The following is a 23,695-nucleotide window of genomic DNA, read 5'->3' on the forward strand; positions in this document are numbered from 1 at the left end:
ACTTAAGACACTGTCACACTTCAAATCAACTTAAATTCTAAAGCATCAAATCACCGAATGCAGAAATCAACCAAAAATAACAAATATCAAATTATGTATGCATTTGTATTGAATAAAATTTGTGTATATATGTGCCTTATCTTTATAACACCTACATACATATATTATAATACTGAACACTGAATCATGAATCATTGTACCATATGTAGACCATTTCACGAGTTACAAATTACTGAACCAATCAGATATTTCTGAACTAATTATTGACCATAGATCATACACCCAGTATAACTTTTGTATCATTAAATTTGATCAATTCAACCAAGTCACATCAATTTTCACTATTAGACATGGATCATCATGATAGGTACATCATCAAAAGAAAGTAACAATTAGACCAGACCACATCAACCGTAAACATTAATCATTAGATCAAACCCTAGAATGTATATGGGATTTCAATAAGGAATATTAGCTTATGTACACACTCACCATGGACAACACCTGAGTACATATCTGCACATACTAAAAATTATTTTACAAAATATATACGCGACTCTTAAAAGATGGATTTGTGTATGTACACAACTATTCTCAAAACATACCTCGATACAGATCTAAAAGAATTTCACTGGAAACACAATTTCACTTTCTACAACCTTTACTGTAAATATTATACACTTCTGAATAAATCATTTAGATCACAGTATCACAGTTTCATCAATATTATCTACTTAGAAGTTTGCCACAAGTAAATCAATCAAGCATATATGTCAACATATTTTAGATCTTTCGTATTTGAGTCTTGTCCTTGCTCCCTAGTGCACACATGTTTCAAATCAAATCATTAGTAGACAACCGAATACCTACATATGTAACACCTTGATCTCCATATCATTATATAACTTTAGCCTTAGCCAATATCTTAGGCCAATCACTTAGTAATGTTGTTGGAAATCTTTAATGAGATAAAATAGCCATTTTTTCTTCCATTACTATGGGCCAATACCATGGTAATGACCCCTGGTATCCAGATTACCATGGTGTAGATTCTGTATGTGACTTTTCTTTACAATACCTGCATATGTATGTTACCTTTCTTCTTAGGACCCGTGTATACTTTCTCAAACTTTACCTTTACCATCCATCTATCTATGAGCTGACATTCCATTTCCATATTACCTGTAACATTTATATTACTCTATATAACCATCTTGTTATCACAATGTTGACATCTTAATCTATATTACTTTGTATAGCCATCCTATTATCACAATTTTGACATATTTATCAAGTAGGTTGCCATCAATGACAATACATTAGCCATAATTCCAACACTTAATAGTCATGTGTAGATATCTCAATACATGTTTAGAAATGACCCAATGTACATGGTGAGGCCTGGTCATAAATTGGCTCAAAGTGTTGACTGTGAAACATATGTCAGGGTGAGTGTTCATGAGAAACATCAGAGCATCAACTAGTTTTATATACTCATAAGGGTTTTCTAGCTCTGGTCTGATAGCCTCTCCACATACCTTCTTAAAATTCATGTCCATAGGGGTAGGCAAGGACTTGCATTCTAACATGCCAAATCTCTGTAACAATTTCACAACATATTTCCTTGTGAAAGGAAAATCTCACCTGGTCTTTGTCATACTTCTAGTCCCATGAAATAGTGCATGAAAACAAGGTCTTTCATTTAAAATTCAGTAGCCAACTACCTCTTACATTCAAGAATGAGAGGGTATTCACTTGTCAAGAATAATTCATCAACGTATACTTCTTGAATAAACCCAGACAAGAAGACAATCTTCACATGTATTTGGTTAAGATTCCAACCCTAATAAGCTATAAGTGCCACAATGGATCAAATGGTGGTGTAGTGAGAAACTAGAGAATATATATCATCAAAATATTCTCCCTCCTTTCTGGAGAACCCTCGAGGTATGAACCTTGCCTTATATTTTTTGATGCTTCCATCAGCCCCGTGGTTGATTTTGTAGAGCCATTTTGAAGTCAACACAAATTTCCCTTTCAACCTTGACACAACATCCCATTAGTTGTTCTTCCTAATTGACTCATATTCTTTAGCAACACATCCTTCTAGTCTTGTTCCTTCATGGAATCTTCAAATCTGTGAGGCTCAAATTGAATCATATTTCTTATTACTACAACATAACCCTAGTATCAGATGGATTCTTACCCGCTCTGAAAGTACCTCTGGTGGGAACATGTTTCTTTGCATACTATATTGTGTCACAAATCTAAAGTGGCCTCTTCTTAGTAGGAGGATCACATGGAGGAGGATCCATGGGGTACATAGGATCTATGGGATAATCAAAAATACATCTCTTAGGTTGACGGACAGATGGAACTTCTAAAATATCCATATCATCATTCTTCTTCTCAAAAGGAGGAGGCAGAGGAAGGTCCCTTTCTTTTCCAAGGGTGACATATTAATCGAATTTTACATATCTACTAATTTCCACATTCCTTTGAACATGAATATATATTCTAAATGCTTTAGACTCTTCATAATATCCAACAAACGTTTCTTGCAGTGGCTTCTAGCTTGCTTCTTTTATCCTTCGGCACATGGAAATATATAGGGAAACAAAATATGTGGAGGTGACTGATATCGAGCTTGACACCTATGAACTTCTTTGGGGGTATCATTGTCTAATGCTTGATGAGGCACCATGTTTTGAACACATATTGATGTGTTTGTTACTTCTCCAAAAAATAACTTTGACAATGTTTGATCATGGAGAATGTTGTTGGGTGGAGTAATTGCACTTGAGCAAACTCCTCAGCACTTAATTTTCAACTCGATGGTTTCGTAAACCTAGAGACGAAACATAAGAAATTCTAGAAATGGTATGAACTTTTCCTATCTCTAATCCTACTTTTTAAAGTAAATTCTTTGCAAAATCAGACAGAAAACAATCGGAAAGCTAATTAACACCAAAGTAACTCTAGTGCTAGAATGTAAAAGACAATTTGCATGTAAATCAAGTAGATAAATTCCACACAATGGAAATAATCTTAAATGCTGAAATGAAATGCTATGTTCATCTTCATATGGATGGCTAACAGTCTGACAAGTGGTCCCTTGCAGAATTCTGTCTTCCTTCCGATCTTCCTTCCACACAAACAACCTATCCTTGCACTGTTACAATCTACTTGCACTAGTGTAGGTACAGTATCTCTGTGCAAAAGTATATGTGACCTCCCTTACTAAAGACTTATGTCTTAGTGAATGTGATCTAAGCATAAGGGCTTAGACAACTCAGTTCCTATGACAAGAGACCAACTCTTGCACCAAAGCAGAGCTTCCTTCACCTAGTTTCCAAATTACCTTCGAAAAGATTGAAAGATGTGCTGGAAAAGAATTGCAACTATAAATGAAATTATGAAGTAAATTATCTGTAAAAATTAAATGATTCAATTCATTAAACCTTACAAACGAAATAAACTTCATGAAATAAAAGCACTTCAAAAGAATCAAACAGTAGTCTAAGTGTTTTGCATGTGTTATCTAACTTTAGTAATCCATTCAAAGATACTTATGTCCTTTTCAAGTATAATATGTTTATTATGACTTTATGTAACTGCTTCTAGATCCTCTTAAATATGTGTTTTAATAGCGAAGATAGTTACTAAATTAAGGATTCATTCACTTGCATAATAACTGGAAATAATATGCAGAGAAGTGATTCACAATTTGCTGTAAAAGAATAATTAAACGAAAGTGCAGGCAACAACATGCATTGGTGTGGGAAAGAGTTCTCTGCACGATCCGATCAAAAATGAGTTAAAATAGAGATTGAGAATAAAAGAAATGCAAGAAGGATATCTCATAAACAAGGTAAACATAGCTAACTCTCAAACCATGGATTTGTTTCACACGTTAGCTACAAAAGATATTTTAAATCAGAACTTGAAAGATAAATATTAAAACTATAACATCACACAGCTACAAATGAAATATCCACATTTTCTTTTTGAATAACGAAAGTGAGAGGGGTAAAGGAGCTGGGTTGGCTGGGCCCTAGCCAACCAGCTCGTTCCCCTTCTAAGGGATGAAAAAGCTCAGCACTTAGAAAGATACATCAAAGATAAAATAGATGTTGCGTATGCAAATCATGACAATTCTATTGTACTACTTGATTCGGAAAACATACATGACAAAGCAGTCCAGCACCAGAGCTGAGGCGATAATAGGATCACATAATGAAAGAAATTACAATTGATGGTTCTCCACTTACTAGCCTACTCCTACCCATATCTATATTTTATATATCCTTTCGGATCTAGCCGTTTTCACTAGTTACAAATATTTCTTGTTCAGGCCTTTCGGCCGAACAGACTTAGAAACCAAAATTATAAAATTGGCCAGTTGTTATAATACACATGAATCTCGCTTGGCCATAACCTAACTTTGGAAAATATTCCCTGATTGTATGCTACCTATTATCCTGCTTCAGTTCATCAACAACTAAACTCGGAGTCAAGGATCGATACTCATCCTCATGGAAGATTTGGCTTCTTAGAAATCTTGGACAATGTTCATGGCGATGCAGGAATCTACCAGCACTAGTCATACTCATTCATAATTAATATTGAGTTCCATGATTACTCTAGGAAATTAATATGAGTTACAAGAGATATGTAAATAGGCATGAACTCCATATAAAATGATTAATAAAGTGCTGAAATAAATCTTAATATAAAATATGAGCATGTGGAGGAATGGGTTACTATCTTGTACTAGTCCAAGAAGGAAGGGTATTTTATTGAGATAAAACAGAGGTTGATTTTGATGGAAATGTGGTAGAAAATAGGGAAATTTAGGATACCAACATCCTCCCATCGCTAAGTTGTTGTGTGTCCTCACACAACGTTTTACCTCTACAAAACCCTTCAAAAATGAATGGCCAACTTCTCAGTCCTGAACTTCAATGTTTATGCTGTTACTATCTTTGGCTTCTTGTCTCAGGTTTCTATAGCATTTGGAAGCTCGATACTTCCATACATTTACTTACTGCTTCTGCCTCTTTACTTCTGCATGTAACTCCACCTCGCTCTGTTTCTGCCAACTCTGCTCTTACATGACCTGGTTCAAAGCCTCCAGGTCATGGACTTGTTGCTCTAGATCTACTATTCTATTGTTGAGAAAAAGAGTTGAGGGTGTTGTGCTAAGATATTCGGGTGCAAATGTCTTTTCTGCCGTGGACTTGAAACAAGTCCCAACATCATCAAGGTCAAAGCTGTCAAAATCCTTCTTTATGACATAGCTGAGGGTTTCTATACTCGAGGTTTTATCATTATTAAGGGTTTTGATGCCCTCACCAATCTTCATGCCTTGTGCACTCAATTCCTCGGGGCTCTTAACACCTTTTTCTCTCGGCTTCTCAAGGGATTCAACACCATGTCTTTCCAAATCAGTAGGGGTTTCGGTTCCTCACTCTTCTACAAGTACAAGGAATTCAATACTCTATCCTTCAAACACAGTAGGGTCTTCAATACCCTGACCATCAAAAATCATAGGGTCTTTAGTACACCGAGCTTAAAAAATCGCAGGGTTTTCAATACCCTGACCCTTGAAATCATTAAGGGTTTCTACATATGGATCACTGAAATTATCAAGACCCTCTGCATGTTATTCCTCTTTGTTCTCTTTTGCTTGAACTTCATTAGTATGCAATGTCGATATCATATTTTTTTATCTTTAGCCTGCTGACAAACATCGACAACAGGATTTTTTCTTCTGCATTCTCCTCATCTTCCACAGTGTGTGCCACTGTGTCTACAAGAACCAAGAGATTATGAATTGTGGGGGAACTTTGAGGTGTTTCATCAATTACAATTGGAGAACTCGACTGGTTCGTCCCTTGGATGACATTTTTCCTCCTTGTTGAGGCTCTAGTCTTCCTCTTCTTTGCCGCAGGTGGAGTGTTCCCAACGACGCTCTTCTCTACTTGCACTGGTGAAATTTTACCTTGCCACTTGGCAGGAGACAATGTTCCCACATTTCTCTTCTTACATGTACTAGTGCTAGTAGACTCTTCTACACCCCTTGCTCAGAATTCTTTCAGAAATTCTCCCCACGTTCTCCCCTTTTATTCTAACTTTTTCTTGACCAGAATTGCAATAAGCTCGTGATGGCAGAGCTTGTTTGCAACCTGGCTCGCACTGCTACTCTACACATTTTCGCCATCTTCTCAAGGCTTCTGAGCAAGAAGTGAGGAAAATTATTCAATTTTCCTGCCTCGAAATGCAACAACAATCAGAGGTGGTATACGAATGCCAAGGTATAGCGTCCTTCTCCAGTTACAAACTTCTGAAATATAAAAAGTAAATATCGCCACTTCCCGGCAATAGTAGTCTCTGGAAGTCCCTTTCTCCAATCGACCTTAATTTTCTTATCGACCTCAAACTGATGCCAACGTTTCTTCACAAGTTGCTCTTTTTTAAACTAGCACTCCCCTGTAAGTGGCAAGCCTATGGCTTGTGTGATGAACTCCTCTATAATTTTGAATTTTAAGGACCCAACCCTGGCTCAGCCTTCTTTGAACATGCTTGAAAACTCTAATGCCATCGCCATGTCGAACCCGTTAAACTTCTGTAGAAATGGCAGGAACCCAGTTTCTTGCAATAGTGCAAGATTGTTCCTGTACTTAGCAGTTTTTTAAATTTCCTGCAAAGACAACGATTCATTCCTCACAGGTGCCATTTTGAGCCACACTCCACTTTGCTCTTTTCACACCCTCAAAGGAATTTCTGAGCGACTCCAACATTCACCAAGAGTTTTATGTCAAAGGTTCATCACCCTCTGTCTTTTTGACCCACTCACTGGCTATGATGGAACAACGCCCCCACATCCGGTATTGATTCATGTCAGCCTACTATGGGTGAATTGTGATGATTGGATGCAATGTCTGTATAGGCGACAGTGGTGCAACAACTATAATGATCGGATTGAGGGTAAGCTAATAATGGTAACCAAGTGTGAAATCAATTCAAGGAGGGTGTCTAGGTTATCAGACAGTAGTACCATCCCACAGTCAACATCATAATTCAACCAGACATACTTTAGCATTTATTAAAAATATTAGATTCCAAACCTTACACACCTTGCACTTTAAAGATTTGTTCCTAGATTAGTAAATAATGAAACAAAGCATCAATTAAAACATGGAATGAGATAACATATTAACACATGTGCAAGAAAGTACAAGCCCATAAATATCCCTGATAAACCTCTCAAGGACTGTGTAAATTGCTTTCACAGTCAACTGTGTTTCTGCACCAAACCTGCTTGCACTGTTGTGCTTGCACTACGCTGTGCTTGCACCAGAAACTTTTACCACATATAGAATATGATAGTACATACTTTTGTAGTTGGACTTAAAAAATTTGCCTCGTTATAGAAGAAAATTTTATTTGCAGTCCTTTGGTGTTTCTTGAACATGCCTTCTGGATTAACTGCATCAAATTATGCAATCAATTTATGAGGAAATAAAGAAGTGGGAAAGGGGTAAAAAAATTATAATGGGAAGGAATATTACATCAGAAATTTTAGAAACAATATCACCAAAAGGGATAAACGAAATGAGATTTGGGAAAAAATTCAAGGGAAAAGAGGGATTTTAAGAAATCGGGTAACGGTAATTTCTTAGAAGAAAGAGGAAGGTAATTTATTGGGGAATTTAGAAAAGAAATAGTGGGAAATTTAGAAATGGGAAATAGAAGAAAAACAATATTTTTACCTTGAAATCTGCCTGCACTGGTGTAGGAAAAATAACTGCAGCGTGAAGTAAGCATTTACTTGGACAAAAATGTCCATGCTAGTTACGCCAAACTTGGTAAGTGCTCGGTTTCGTGAACCTGCTTCTTTGTGGCAACCAGCATATCTAAAAATCAAGTAACATTCCCTTTTTATTAGAATTTTGATCTTCATGCCAGCATGTTGGTTTTTAGTTCAATGTTGCTGTAATCATGTCAGTCAACCGATTTTCATAATTACAGGATATTTTTTCTTTTTATACTTCTTATTTCTATCATTTTTTCTATTTTTATTTTCTTTGATTATTTTTTTTCTTAATAAGGACAAGAAGGAATCAATTCTTCAACAGGTTGGTGTTACCACCTACCAACTCTTTTCAAATGGTTGTTGGACTTGCTGCATAAAATCTCCTTTAGTAAGGGCCTCACAATATACCTTCAATCTATGCCCATTTACTGGGAACATAGAATTTCTTCCATCAATAGTTTTGATTTCTACCACTCCATTTTCGAACACTTTGACCACCTCATAGGGTCCCATCCAGCGTGTATGGAATTTTCCTTTAAAATGTTTGAATATTGAATTGTAAAGGAGTACCCAATCACCTAGTTGGAATTGCTTCTTCTAAATGGGCTTGTCATGCCACTTCTTAAGCTACAATTGAACCAAGATGTTCTGTTGAACAACATCCATTCAGATTTCATCTAGCTCATTTAATTGTAGAAGGCATTGTTGTGATTTAGAGATATCTATTCCCAATTGGACTGGAGTCCTGAAAGTCTTGATATTGAATTTTATCGGCAAAAGGACTTGTTTCTCGTACAGCAGCACATATGGTGTGTGTCTTGTGTTGTTTCTCCAAGTGGTTCAGTAGGCCCATAATGCTTCTGGTAATTTTTTAGCCCAATCCTTTCTGTGAATGTTTACCATCTTTGTGAGGATGGACTCAATCACCTTATTCGTGGACTCCACCTGACCATTTGCTTGTTGGTGATACGGTGTAGATTTCCTATGTTGTATTTTGTACTACTCCATCACCCCCTGTACCAGAGTAGAAATAAACTGCGATCCATTGTTAGAAACAATTTCTCTAGGCACACCAAATCTAGTAAAGATTTTAGTAAAAAGAAAATCAACAACAACTCTTTCGGTAGCAAAACAAATAGCTTTAGCTTCTACCCATTTTGTAATAAAATCTATACAAACCAAAATATGCTTTTTATTTGATGTTGCATGATTTATTAGTCCTACGAAATCAATGGCCCATTTTTCAAAAGGCTCAATCATAACCTGAGGACATAAATGCATTTCATTGGTTTGATTAGGTTGGCCAATTTGCTGAAAGCTATGACACCGTTTGACATACTGTTTGGCATCCTTGAACAAGGAAGGTCAAAAATAGCTAGCTCATAATATTTTGTATGCAGTCTGCTTATCGGTAAAGTGACCTCAACAAGCTTCATCATGGGTAGATTTTAAGATATCAAACACATATTCCTCTCTTACATATCTATGGATAATGAGATCTTCTCTGGTGTAAAAGAGGTCTCCTTGGATCCAGGAATATGCAGCATGTTTCTGAATGATATTCCTCTTTTCACGAGTGGATAAGTGACGTGGTAATTTTTCGATTACTAAATAGTTAGCTATGTCAGCAAACCATGGAGATTTTGTTGACACAACAAAAAGATTTTCGTCGGGAAAATCATCATCAACAGGAATTGCTTCACTGGGATTATTTAATCTTGAATGATAATCTCCAACTACATTTGACTGTCCTAGTCTATCAATAATGGTAATATTAAATTCCTGTAATAATCGTAACCAACTAGTCACTCTACCGTTAGTTAATGGTTTATTCATCAAATATCTTATAGCAGAATGGTTAGTATGTAAAAAATTCATATCCTATAATATAATGTCTAAATTTATTAATGTAAAAAATTATAGCTAAAAACTCTTTCTTAGTAACCGTATAATTGAGTTCAGCGGGTGACAAGTTTTTACTAATGAAATAAATATCATAAGATTGTTTGTCTTACTCTTGTCCTAAAGTTGTACATATAGCAGTATCTAAGGCATTAGAGGAAATATGAAATGGTAGGGACGAGTTTGGTCCTCTCAATACTGGTGCCTGAACTAATTTTTTCTTCAATGTCTCAAAGGACTATTGGCAAGCTGTGGACCAAGAAAACTCACTATCTTTAGCCAAAAGTCAGAAAAGGGGGTTAGCTACCCTTGAGAAATTCTCAATGAATTTCCTATAGTAGCTTGCATGTCCTAGATAACCTCTCAATTCCCTTTGAGTTTTGTGTATAGGAAGACTCAAAATGACTTCTATTTTGCAGGGTGAACCTGGATACTTTTTTTGGATATAAGATGGCCAAGAACCACTCTCTCCTTGCACATTAATCTACATTTCTTGTCACTTAAGGTGAGATGAGATTCTTGGTAGCGAAGAAGCACTTTTTCTAGATTCTTGAGGGCTTCCTGAAATGAATCGCCAAACACAAAGAAATCATCCATATATATTTCTACGCATTCAAGGTCAGTAAAAATAGCCAAGATTGCCCTTTGAAAGGTAGAAGGGAATTACATAGCCCAAAGGGAAGCACACGATAATCAAATGTACCCCATGCACATGTAAAAGTGGTTTTTTCTTGATCCTCGGGTGCTATCTGTATCTAGTTATATCCACTAAATCTGTTTGGAAAGGAAGAGTACTTCTTATCGAAAAGGGTATCGAGTACCTAATTGATGAAAGGAAGGAGGAAATAATGTTTGAGAGTGGCTTTATACAATTCTCTATAGCCAATACAAATGTGCCATCTACCATCTTTCTTTGGGACTAATACTAATGGAGAGACCCACAGGTTGTCAAAAATGGGATAGATAAAATCGACATCTAAGAATTTTTGCAATTCTTCTTTTACAATGTCTCTTAGAGCTGGGTTAAACCACCTTTGGGATTGTCAGACAGGTCGGGCTCCATGCTGAATATAGATATGGTGTGTACAAGTTTCAGGAGAGATGAATTTCATATCTTCGTAACCGCATGCAAAGGCATCAAGATGGTTTTGCAACAAATTCACAAGCTGCTCTCACTGAGAAGGATCCAAGCCCGAACTGATATACAAGGATTTACCTGGACTAATCTCAACAAGAATAGTATCAAGCTCAAGGGTACACAAGGGTGTCGCTAGAGATGGTGATTATGGGGGTATAGAGTCATATCCTTCCTGAACATATAGACTAAAAATTTGACTCAATGACTCGAAATTAGGCATGGTGTCTAGATTTTTTAGGAAGTCTTGAATCTCACCCTCCTATGAGGACTCAGCATTTTTATGTATCAAGGAAACAGGCTGAGACTCCTCATCACTCTTGTAGTCTAACCATAAACTGTCTCGGAGCTCCTGAATAGATCTAGCAGGTGGATATAGGGTGACTTTCTTTCTAGAATCACCATGGGAAATATACATATCACCAGAATGCCATCCAATATAAGCATCGATCGTAGCAAGCCGTGGTCATCCTAAGATCAAGGGATGTCCTCCCACAGGGTTCTTTGGCTGAAGCACAATGAAATCTGTCGGATATTCCAAAGAATCTAGGGAAATGAGCACATCATCCAATAATCCTTCTGACTTGATTTTAGATCTATCTTCCAGTTAAAGCACAGTGAGAGTAAGACGAATATAGACTAATCCAAGTTGATCCATGGTTTGCTTGGTCATAACATTAATGACTACCCCTAGGTCTATAAGTAAATTGGAAACAAGAACATCAACTATTTGAACAGAGACAATAGGGTTTCTGGGGTCAGTACATTTTTCCATGTGCACACATCCCCTCATTATCTCTGCTTCTCTACCAAAAAAATGAATGGTTTGGGGTTCCAATCTTCTCCTTCTTGGCTTCTTGAGACAGATTTCCCTAATGATTTTTGTAAAAATGGGGATCTCTCTGATAAGTTGGAGCAAAGGTACCCTTATGAAAAGGTTCCTAAGCTCGGAAGCGAGGCTAGACTCAAGAATGGGGTCTTTCTTCTCCACAACTAACCTCTCTGGATAAAGAGGTCAGTTGGAAGAAGATGATAAGGGTTCATAATGTACAGGGATAGGTTGAATGGTGTCATATTTTTCGTAATGGTCAGGAGTTTCCTCATCTCCTTTCTCATCGATAATCACCATGGGCTGCTTTCGATTCTCTGAGGTTACTACCTTCCCTGATCTCAATTGGAGATCATTGACTCCAACTGACATAGTCTGAAATCTGGATGAGGAAAGCAAGGTCATAAAATGTATCATTTGTACCATTTTATTATTGGGGTTGGGTAAAGGTTGAGCAAGTAGATGAGAAGTTCAAAACAGTGGAGGTAACAATAATGGTGGCATAGGTTGAGTCACCTGAGGTAATGATGGTTGAGGCATTGGATAAGGTGCATATGTAGGAGTGTATGATTTCATAGGTGCATGATAGGAATTATGTGAATGATATGAATGGTTTGCCCTTCTCCATCCTCATTGCCAAGATTGGGAGGGTTGTCCATATTGATATTGATTTCCCTATTGTCAATGCTGAGAGTGACTAGTGTTAGGATAGGAATATGAATGTGCATTATAACCAAAAAAATGTGGTGGATATTTACGAACCATAACTGCACTTACCTGAGGCCAATTCCTTCTTGCTTCCATAACATGCAATGATTTATCTTCAGGATGTCCCCCCTCCAATACAACTTTCAGCCCAGGTATAGAGGGAAATTTATCCATAGCATGGTTATCTACACAAATTGTGCATTTATTAGTTTCTTTAATATCTAGAGGACATTGTCTTAAAGGACGATTCCTTCTACATTTAGGACAAAAAATAGACAATATCTCTTGCTCTTCTACAAGTTTCTGCTGAAACTTCAAAGAGTCTATTTGTTTACTAACAATATTCATTATTTCAATTTTCATATTGTCCATTTTGTTTTCTAATCCAATAATCATAACATCAGTAGATTCAGTTTTTCTATTTTTATTCCAAATTCCTTTACCAGATCTATATTGATTCCTCGAGAATTTCCTGCACAAGTCACAGATCTGATCAAAAGTCTTTTGAGCAATATCCCCTTGTCCTAAAAAATTTAAATTATTTCTAGCATGATCAGTGAGCCCATGTAAGAACAAGGTTCTAATGGTACTTAGATCAAATTTGTGATTTGACCTTTGAAGGACATACATGAATCTCTCCAAGTAGTTGTCTAAAGTCTAATCATCGTTTTGCACAATAGTAAAGATTTCATCTTGAATATCTCTAGTCTTACAATATTCCTAACATTTTGACAAGAGCACTCTCTTCATTTGCTCCTAATAAGATATAGTGTTTCCTCCTAGCCCCATGAACCAGCGGAGTGTTGTGTCCTTGAGAGTTGTAGGAAACAACTTTAACTTCTAGGCATTAGATGAATAATCATAAATCCTACACAAAATTTCAAACTCAAAGAAGAAAGAGTCTGGGTCTTCATGTACCTTACCATAAAAACAAGGAAGAGATGATGGTGAAAAGTTTTTCATTTGTACTTGTGTATCTGCATCCACAATCAGGAATCCGAAAGTGGATTGTTCCTCATTTACCTAATTTTCAACACTTCCTTTTGCATGGTCTTCCATATCTTCCATTGTTGTTATTCCACTCAAACTGCTCTTAACGGGTTGAGAAAGCTGATGATGGATTCCAACAGTCCACTTCTTCCCCTTTATGGGTTCTGTCACACCTGAACCACTGCTACCAGGGCCTAGGTGGACTGTTCCTGCATGATGAGTCTAAGTTTGTTTGGACTTTCTGCCTGCAAAAGAAGTCCCAATATGAGTTTTGGTTTTAGATTTTTCACTATTTCTTTGGCCCTAGTGGGCTTCAGACCCCTACCTCTTTTAGGCATTCATTTCAAAAAATGACTAAATGAAATTCAAATAAAAACTACAAGTTTCAAAAAATAAATCGGAACCTATAAATTCCTTCAAACAATAGAAGCAGACTGCAGAAAAAATAATGGCAGACATACCCCTATTGCAAAAATGGAAAATTCTTACCAATTCAAATCGTGTAACCGGCAACGACGCGAAAATGTTGGGTGCAGGAATTGCGCTTGAGAAAACTCCTCAACACTTAAATGTCAACCCGAGGGTTTCGTAAACTTAGAGACAAAGCATAGGAAATGCTAGAAATGGTATGAACTTTTCCTATCTCTAATCCTACTTCTTAAAGGAAATGCTTTGTAGAATCAGACCGAAAACAATCGAAAAGGTAATTAACACCAAAGAAAATCTAGTGTTGGAATGTAAATGACAATTAGCATGTAAATCAAGTAAATAAATTCCACACAATGGAAACAATCTTAAATGCTGAAAAGAAATGCTATGTTCATCTTCAAATGGATGGCTAACAGTCTGACAAGTGGGCCCTTGCAGAATTTTGTCTTCCTTCTGATCTTCCTTCCACACAAACATTCTGTCCTTGCATTGTTACAATCTTCTTACACTAGTGGAGGTATAGTATCTATGTGAAAAAGTATATGTGCCCTCCCTTACTGAGGACTTATCTCTTAGTGAAGGTGCTCTAAGCATAAGGGCTTAGAGCACTATGTTTCTGTGACAAGAGACTAGATCTTGCACCAAAGTAGAGCTTCCTTCACCTAGTTTCCAAATTACTTTTGAAAATACTGAAAGATGTGTTGGAAAAGAATTCCAACTGTAAATGAATTTCTGAAGTAAATTATTTGTAAAAATGAAATGTGTCAATTCATTAAACCTTGCAAAGGAAATAAACGTCATTAAATAAAAGCACTTCAAAAGAATCAAACAATAGTCTAAGTGTTTTGCGTGTGTTATCTAACTTTAGTAATCCATTCAAAGATACTGATGTTCTTTTCAAGTATAATATGTTTATGATCATTTTATGCAACTGCTTCTAGATCCTCTTAAAGATGTGCTTTTAATAGCGAAGACAGTTACTAAATTAATGATTCATTCACTTGCGTAATAACTCGAAATAAAATGCAGAAAAGTGATTCACTATTCGCTGCAAAAGAATGATTAAACCAAAGTGTAGGAAATAACATGGACTGGTGCAGGAAAGAGTTCTCTGCACGATCCGATAAAAAACGAGTTAAAACAGAGATTGAGAGTAAAATAAATGCAAGAAATATATCTCATAAACAAAGTAAACACAGCTAACTCTCAAACCATGGATCCACTTCACACATTAGCTACAAAAGATATTTTAAATCAGAACTTGAAAGATAAAGATTAAAAGTATAACATCACACAGCTACAAATGAAATATCCACATCTTCTTTCTGAATAATGAAAGCGAGAGGGATAAACGAGCTATGTTGGTTGGGCCCTAGCCAACTGGCTCATTCCCATTATAGGGAATGAAAAGGCTCAACACTTCAAAAGATACATCAAAGATAAACTAGATGATGTGCATGCAAATCATGACAATTCTCTTGTATTACTTGATTCAGGAAATATACATGACAGAGTAGTCCAGCCCCTGAGCTGAGGCGATAACCCAATTACATAAACAAAAGAAATTACGATCAAAGCTTCTCCACTTACTAGCCTCCTCCTACCTATATCTATATTTTATATTTCCTTTCGGCTCTAGCCATTTTCACTAGTTACAGACATTTCCTGTTCAAGCCTTTCGACCGAACAGACTTAGAAACCGAAATTACAAAATTGGCCAGCGGTTATAATACACATGAATCTCGCATGGTCGTAACCTGACTTTGGAAAATATTCCCTGATTGTGTGCCACTTATTATCCTGCTTCAGTTCATCAACATCTAAACTTAGAGTCAAGGATCAAGAATCGTCCTCATGGAAGATTTGGCTTCCTGGAAAAATTGAACAGTCTTCATGGCGGTGTAGGAATCTACCTGCAATAGTCATACTCAATCATAATTATTACTGGGTTCCTAGAGAAGGTATGTTATTATCACTTATTTTGTCATCCTTTATTTAAATTCATAACTTCTTTACATTATAAAATAGGCATATGAAGAGAGATTATGATAAAATCTAGAAGATTTGTGTGCAACAAAGATGACTAATAATTACCCTTTTCTATGTAGAAAAAGGGGAAAACAGAAAATCACCAATCTGAAGGAAATGACAAGATGCCATCAACTGATGTCCCTTTGACAGGGAACCACATCCAAACAACAATATCTAGATTGGAATGTACAAACCAGGAAAAGGAAGAGGAGATATCAAATCGGCACAAGAGAACGAGAAGATAACTGAGAGCTAACAATATGGAAAATCCCTCAGGATCTTTTGATCCTGAGGGATCGCTACCTTAACGATTCTCTGTATCATTGATATCTCCGCTCGGCTGCTATAAGAAGGGGCAACATTGCTAGCCCAAGGATGAACTGTTGTTGTTTTTATGAAATTCACTATTATACTTGAAACTTTGGTCATCAACTTGACTCTCTAAAAGAGCAATTTGTTGTAACTTTGTTTAGATGCTTAAATATAAATCCTGTTGTCGTTCCATCTTTGATTCTGGAGTAATTATAAGCAGTGTGTCCCTGGAGGCTAAGGGCCCAGCCCTAGTGGATCACTTGCTTCCTGTACCATTAATTCTCGATTTGAAGTCGTGTGTGGTTTGCTCTCTTTTTTCTATTTTGCTCAGTAATATGTTGTTCCTTATTTCATATATTAGCCCTGTTATATTTCGATTTCCATTTGAACAGTAAGGTTATTCTTTGCATAGGAATGTTATGCTACTTGTTCTGAAGTTATATCGTTTTGATGTTCCTTTGCCAAACTGTTATTATTATATAACATTGTTGTTCCTTAACAAATTACCGTTGTTGTTCGAATACAAAGTAACAGTGCTGTGTATTTATAAATCGGTATCACTATCTATTTATCTACGGTTTACTTCCAAATGTGATTTTTGTTCATTGAAACTGTTGTTCCACCGTGATTGCAATTGTAGTTTCTTCATAACTAGGATTAACTATTGTTATGCTGAAACCCGGATTACTGTTCCTTTAACAGAAAAGTGTTGCATGTAGCATTTGGTTTAGTTGCTGTGCATTTCCATTTGGTTTCAGTTGTTGTTCAATATTTCATAGTTTCCTTTAATTTGCTGCCCCATTTTCGTTTTCTGTTTAATTCATTTCTGAGTGAAGATTGCAATTACTACTTCATTTTCATAGGTTAAAGCTTTGTTGTTCGGTTGAGTTAAATAGATCAGTCGTTGTTCCATTTCCTATTATCTAAATTATCATTGCTTTGATGTGCACAAAACGATCCAAAACAGTAGTGAACACTGACAGTTGTTGTCCAATTCCTAGGTTGACGATCTCTTCCTTAATTTACTTCTCAATTACATCAGTTTACAAAGGGATGAGTTATTACTACTGCACCCTTGACTAATAAGTTGCCATTGTTTTCTAAGTAAATGGTTTAGATCTGAGAGTGCTAAAAGTTTCTTTTTTGAAAGTAGATTTTATTTCAAGTATTCGTTTACTCTTGTATTCAAAAGCACTATACTGAGTACACTCTTTGAGATAAAAAATCATGCCTGGATTGACAATTAATGTAGGGTAAATAGAGGTGAAAAAGACCCTTTTTACTGCTCGACATTTCGGCACCGTTGCCGGGGAAGATTGTAGCCATTTGTTTTTTTCAGAGTAGTGTAAGTACCTGTTAGAAGAGAATTAGTTTTTAAAAATGGAAGGTAAGAACCTGCGTACGGAGCATGTAACCGCCCTGCTCCTCTGCCCGCTTTCCTGCAGATTTATTGCTATTTTGGGTAGAAATTAGCATTTGATTTGTGTTCATGACTAAGTAGAAAAAGCCTGAAAAGAATCCTAAACCACTACCCAAAACTGAAAAAGCTAAGGGGCCGGTGACCCTTGGTTGATCAATCTTCATAGACGAAATCCTTAAGAAAGCAAAATCTCAGCCTTCGATAGGACCTAGAAAAGTTGCTTCTAGACAACCTGGTAGTTCCCTTCAGGCCACAGGATCACCATCTGTAGCCTTGGCTGAGGTGCATAGCCAAAGTGAGGAGCAAGATTTTCAAGAAATTGAGAATTCTAGCCCAAAATAATTACAAGAAGGGAACCTTAGTAACCTCTATGAAGGAAGAGGAGAAACAGGGGAAACTGAAGAACCAAGATCTCCTCTTGGGATAATTCAACCATTAAGCAGCCCAGATAAGAGAAGTTCTGTAAAAATCATCCAAAATGAACAATCCCCCCAAACATTAATTCAACAAGGAACTCTCATTTTCCCAGATCAAGGAAGTGTTGTCAAGGCCATTCCTGCTCCTTCTAGTCAGCCTAGGAATACCCTCCTAGGCATCCTAGAATGTTATTGGCACATATTTGACCAAATGGCCTAGAACCAGCCGAACACCCAAACCTCCACACTACAATATCCCATTGTAGATACTGCAGCTAATGCAACCATGAAGGTCATTCCGCTCCAGCACATCCCTACATTCCATGGCCTTACATTAGAAAATCTGGATGCATTTTTATTTGAATTTGATGTGTTGTGCAGAGGATATGACTATACCACCAATCCCCAAAAGTTGAAATTATTTCCCTCTACATTAAAAGGGGTTGCTTTAAGATGGTTTATGGGGTTGGGTGAAGGTGTTATAAATAACTGGGATGAAATGAAAGGTGCTTTTCTGAAAAAAATATCAGGATTATTGTAGGTCTAGAGAGTTAAAAGATGAAATATTTCAGATGGTAACTAGACCTAATGAAACATTGGAGGAGTATGTTGAATGTTTTCAGTATAATCTTCAAAGATCTCCTTATGCATCATTACCCTTACCTGATAATGTATTAAAAACAACATTAATTAAAGGAATGAAAGAACAATGGATTGAAACACTAAATATTATGGGAAAAGGAGATATTTATCAAGAAAATTTTGCTGACATTATTGATTTATGTATCAAGAGTTCGAGAGGTAGTACAAGACTAAAACCAGCAGAACATGACAAGTTTACAAGGGACAGCAAGATCTCTGCAGAAGGAGTAACTCACGTAGAAATTGGAAATTTATTAGAGAATTTCAAAACTGATATACTAGGGACTCTTACAACACAGCTCAATATTATGCAAGCAAAGCAGAAACAAGCAGAGGCAAAGCAAAATCTGACAATCTTCTGTCCCAGATGCAAAAGGAAACACAGCCACAAAGAGTGTCCATTAGATTCAGTTCAAGTTTGTGCCATTCGTATAAAAGACCACTCTACATAGAGCTATCCCTCACTTCCTGGTCTGAAAGCAGTATACAAAGAAGATGAAGAAGAACTAGAACCAGTGTATCTACTTAATCAACACCATCAATGGCAGCCGTGACAATTAGGTAAGTTCCCCGATCCAACTTCTTCTTTTCAACCTCCATAATATCATGCTCAGCAATATAATACAATGTGGCAAAATCAACCCCCCTTCCCAAATTGGTCACAACAACCATTTCCTTCATCCTCTCCATGGCCGAACCAAACAAGCCAATCTAATTGGCCAAATTTTCCCTATGTTGCACCATATTGGCAAAATAATGCGTATCCAACACAATGGTCCCCTGCTACTTCACAGAGTCAAGCCTGGCAGACAAACTAGCAAAGACCGATGAATCAACCAATAGGAACCATCCCACTCCCTCAACCTACACTTGCAGCACTACAACAAAACTCCCAGTCCAATTTAAGACCACAACTCCCAACCCAATCCAACCCAAACCCAGATAACGAACCGGTTCAATCTATTCAAATAATTGAAACACCAAAACTAGAAACCGATCTAAGGGAGTGCAATGACCTTCAATTAAGATCAGGGCGCATTGCAGAAATAGAGGGAGATAAAATTGTCAAGTTGAAAATCAGTTACCTGTAGAACAAACATCACAAGAAGAAGATGTGACCAGAAAACAGACTCATAATCAAACATCCACATCTTCTCCCCCATTCCCAGAATGAATAACCCAACAGTCCAATTATTTGGCACCTTATCTGACCTGTTATCAGGAAGAGAAACACTTGTCAAGTATGAAGACCTAGGAAATCCAATAGTGACAATACAAATCAATGGACAAACCTTTTGAAATGCCTTAGTTGATTTAGGGGTTGAAATTAATATTTAAACAACCACCACTTGTCAAAAGCAAGGCATTACATTAGTAGAACTAACTTCCACTTTATTAGAACTGGCTGACTGATCAGTGGTTAGGCCAGAGGGGACACTACATGATGTCAGGGTATCCGTTGATTCCTAGGAACACCCTGGCGTATTTATGATAATAAACCCCAAAAACTGACTTGATGGACACCCATTTATTTTAGGCAGACCTTGGCTTGCAACTGCTGATGCTTATATTGGCTGCCAATAAGGCAGCATGACAATAAATAGAGGGAGTAACATCAAGAATCTAGCCATATACCCTCCCGCTCAGCCAAGTGTCACGATAATAAAAACTAACAAACATCATGTATCATACCTCACCAGAAAAATTAGATCCCCATTAACAATAGAAGATGCCCTTGATTTCAAATATCAAACAGAGGATGATGTTATTAACAACTTTATTAATCAAGTTGAATCCAGATCCCACATACAATGTCACATGATAGAGGCAGCATTTGATAATGAATTAGAAGAAGATCCTCTCAAAGACACTCATGATCAAACAATACCTACTACCTCTGTGTCAAATAGAAAAATTATAGAGATTGAGCCAGGAAAAAATTTAAACATTAATAGCAACCTGACTCCCAAACAAGAAGAGAAGCTAATCCAACTATTGAGAAAATACAAAGAAGCATTTGCATGGGATTATTTGTACATGAAAGGAATCGATCCCCAATTATGTACACACCACATTTACACAGAAAAGGATGCAAGAGCTATTCACCAACCCCAAAGGAGAATTAACCCTCATCTAAAAGACATTGTTGAAGCTGAACTACAAAAAATTTTAGATGTAAATTTTATTTATCCTATCTCTGATAGCAAATGGGTCTCTTTGCTTGTAGTGGTACCAAAGAAGAATGGAAAATGGAGGATTTGTGTAGATTACAGAGAACTAAATAAAGCAACACAAAAAGACCACTTTCCCCTTCCATTCATTGACCAAGTATTAGATACTTTAGCAGGAAATAAATTCTTTTCTTTCTTGGATGGCTTCAGTGGATACAATCAGATTCAGGTTGCCCCTGAAGACCAAGACAAAACTACTTTTACCTGTCCTTGGGGAATGTTTTCCTACATAGTTTTACCCTTTGGCCTATGCAATTCCCTTGCCATATTTCAAAGGGCTATCCTCAGCATCTTTTCAGATTTAATAAATGAAGGGCTCGAAGTATACATGGATGATTTTACACCATAAGGAGATGATTTCGACCCAGCATTAGACACACTGGAAAGGGTGTTGCAACGACGCATTGCCACTAGGCTCTACTTGAGCCATGAAAAATAATATATGATGATGACTGAATGACTCATCCTAGGTCATTATATGTCAGCAACTGGAATATAGGTAGATCTCGCCAAAATTCTGATAATCTTGTTAATACCTACTCCTACCACACAGATAGAGGTATGCAATTTTCCTAGATTTTCTAGTTATTATAGGAGACTTATAGAACATTTTTCTCACATTGTTGCACCTCTATATGCACTGACGGGGAATGTTGACTTTGTTTGGATAGATAAATGTGACCGTGCTTTTGAGGATCTGAAAAAGCTTGTGTCAACGACCCTAGTACTCAGAGGTCCAAATTGGGACCTGCCATTCCAAATTTCATCAAATGCTTCAGACACAACTATTGGAGTAGTCCTTGGGCAGGAAGAAGACAAAAAACCATACACAATTTATTATATTAGCAAGAATTTGTCTCATGCTAAGTTGAACTATACCATTACTGACAAATAATTTTTAGCTGTGATTCATGCTATGAATAAATTTAGGCATCATATTACTAGATATCCGGTTATCTTATATACAGATCACTCTGCCATAAAATATTTAGCAAATAAACCAATCACAAATGGTAGAGTAACCAGATGGTTGATTTTATTGCAGGAATTTGACATCACAATAAAAGACTGACCTAGAAAAGAAAATCCTATAGCTGACTTTCTCTCACGAATGCCAAAACCAGTGGACGTAGCAGCAGTCGAAGATCAATTTCCAGATGAACATTTGTTCACTATTACTGTCAAAACACCTTGGTATGTTGATGTTGCAAATTATTTAGTAGTAGGCAAGTTACCAAAACATCTGACTCCCAATGAACGAAAGCAGATTTTCCAGTGTAGTACCCGATTTTCTTCGATTGGGGGCTACCTATTCCATACAAGGGCGAATATGCACATCAGAAGATGCGTCCGTGAAGATGAAATTTTTGACATTTTGAAAGCCTGTCACGATGGACTGTGTGGCGGACATTTCACAGATCGAAGAACTGGTCACAAAGTTTTAAAAACAGGGTATTATTGGCCCACAATATTCAAAGATGCAAAGAAGTTTGTTCAAGCTTGTGACAACTGCCAAAGAGCAAGATGCCCTGGATAGTCCGACGAAATGCCCCTGAACCCATAGCTACTCATTAAACCATTCGAACGATGGGTGCTCAATTTTATTGATCCCATCAATCCGTCATCAAAGCAGAAAACATATATTTGGGTAGCAACAGAATATGTCACCAAATGGGTTGAAGCAGAGGCATTGCCAAGAGCTACAGAGGATTCCGTCATTCAGTTCCTGTTCCACATATTTGTGCGATATGGCCTCCCAAGAGACATAATCATGGATGAAGGACCACAATTTGTTGGTAATAATATTGCTACAACACTAAAAAGCTATCATATTTAGCATAAAATTACTACTCCATACCACCCACAGGCAAATGGCCAAGTAGAAAGCACAAATAAGGTAATAGAAGCAATACTGACAAAAACCATTGCGTCACACAGACACGATTGGGCTACAAGATTGCCAGAATACTTGTGGGCATATAAAACAACATGGAGAAGCACTACTATATATTCACCATATCAACTAGTATTTGGAAAGGAACCCATCCTTCCAATAGAATTTGAAATATAGACCTTGAGAACAACATAAGAAGTCGCTCTAGATTTAAACGAGGCCCAAATTAATAGACTGCAGCAGATCAACGAGTTTGATGAAATTAGGCTCTCTGCTCTTCAACATACTGCATTAATCCAACAATAGAGAACCAAATGGCACGATGCCCTCATTAAAAAGAAAGTCTTTCGCGAAGGAGATTGGGCGCTTCTGTATGATTCTAGGTTTCAGGATTTTTCGGGGAAACTATAGACTCCCTCGCTAGGACCATACAAAATCTAGAAGGTACATGATAATGGCACCATTACTTTAACCACCATCGATGGATCTGGACATACCTTTAAGGCAAACGACCACCGAGTTTGATTGTACTGCAAACCACTCACTCAGGAATCCTTCTACCAGCAACTCCGGGAAGACTCCAACATGCAAATTCTGGCCGAGGAAGTGAACTCTTCCTCACCTTTGGTTCATTAAGTAATTTGATTACTTTTAAATTTTGTACATAATTCTTTTGTTTTGTTTTCTGTACAGATTTCTACATTTCTGCAATTTTTTCATTTTGTTGTTCCTTTCAGATGAAACAACATTTTCACTGTTCTACTGTTCCTTTTCGAAGGAGCAACACTTCTGCATATTGTTGTTCCTTTCCGAAGGCTCAGTATTCTCACCACTTTGCTGTTCCTTTTTGAAGGAACAACGCTTTTTTCATTCTACTGTTCCTTTTTTAAGGAACAACTGTTCTGCCTTTTTGTTGTTCCTTTCTGAAGGAACGACA

Source organism: Pinus tabuliformis, chromosome X, assembly GCF_031772625.1.
Source record: "Pinus tabuliformis cultivar Carrire ecotype Pingquan chromosome X, CPIR1, whole genome shotgun sequence".
NCBI classification, from domain to species: Eukaryota; Viridiplantae; Streptophyta; class Pinopsida; order Pinales; family Pinaceae; genus Pinus; species Pinus tabuliformis.